We start from the raw sequence: 541 nt of genomic DNA, 5'->3' as shown, positions 1-541 counted from the left end.
CTGATCCAGTTTAACATCTCTTATAGTGTCTTCAAACAACATACATATCAAAAGAAGATCTGAATTCATCAAGATGCTGATTTTGTCAAATTTAACTGAAACAGATTGGGAAAGTCTTATTAATAGATATGACTGTAATGAATTTAACCACTTTTTATGTGCTAAAATAAACCAACTAATTGCTGATTGTATACCAAGCGTAAATGTAACAGTAAGACCAAATGATAAGAAGTGGATGACCAATGATATAAGAATTAAAATGAGACAAAGAAATAGAGCCCATTAAAAAAAGCTTAATGTAGTAATTCTGAGATTCACTGAAAAATTTGGAATAATACAATGAGTAAATTACATGAAGCTAAGAAAAAATACATAGCAAACTTACAAAACTCTCTGAGTTTCAAAACTATCCCTTCTCGCACATGGTGGAAAATTGCTAAAAATGTTTGTGATATCAATAATAAACCTAACACTATTCCTCCACTCAAACATGATAATTGATTTATTCAGCATCCATTTGACAAAGCAGAATGTTTGAATA

Source organism: Mizuhopecten yessoensis, unplaced genomic scaffold (assembly GCF_002113885.1).
Source record: "Mizuhopecten yessoensis strain PY_sf001 unplaced genomic scaffold, ASM211388v2 scaffold10279, whole genome shotgun sequence".
Taxonomy (NCBI): Eukaryota; Metazoa; Mollusca; class Bivalvia; order Pectinida; family Pectinidae; genus Mizuhopecten; species Mizuhopecten yessoensis.
This window is presented reverse-complemented; position numbering follows the sequence as displayed.